Below are 596 nucleotides of genomic sequence, written 5' to 3' on the forward strand. Positions count from 1 at the left end.
AAATTGAAAACATACCTCAGTAAATATTTAATCATAGTAGGTATAATTACTATAATGTTACATTTCTTTTACTGTGTTTCAGCCATTGTAGCCAATATTTGGATAAATCCAGTGTACTGGAACCACCTTGGAATTAATTATAATTTTAAAAATTCTAAATTTTTACTTTACGTCTACTACAGGTTACTCAATAAATACTAGTTAAATCGGTAATTTAACGTTCTGATTTTTAAAAAGCAGGTTAACCGGAATGTAATATTAATTTTTTATGAGTGTTTGAATTTAAAATGTTTACGATACTGGATTTTCATCGTTAAATTAATTAAGTTTTGATATTTCGTGTAGTTTAAAGTGTACTTAAACGGAACATTAATTTTTTATGAGCGTTTTAGCTTATAATTTTTACGATATTTGGTATTCAGTGGTATACAAATTATCGAATTCCCATTAAGAGACCGTGATACCCGCGTGTGTTGTCTCCGTCTTACAAGTGCGTAACATAACAAATTTTACGCTTAGCAGAACACGTGTAGTTCCGTTAATTTAAAAATTAGAGTGAATTGACCTCTTATAAAATCTAAAGATAAAATTATTAT

This window comes from Acyrthosiphon pisum, chromosome X (genome assembly GCF_005508785.2).
Source record: "Acyrthosiphon pisum isolate AL4f chromosome X, pea_aphid_22Mar2018_4r6ur, whole genome shotgun sequence".
In the NCBI taxonomy this organism is placed as follows: domain Eukaryota; kingdom Metazoa; phylum Arthropoda; class Insecta; order Hemiptera; family Aphididae; genus Acyrthosiphon; species Acyrthosiphon pisum.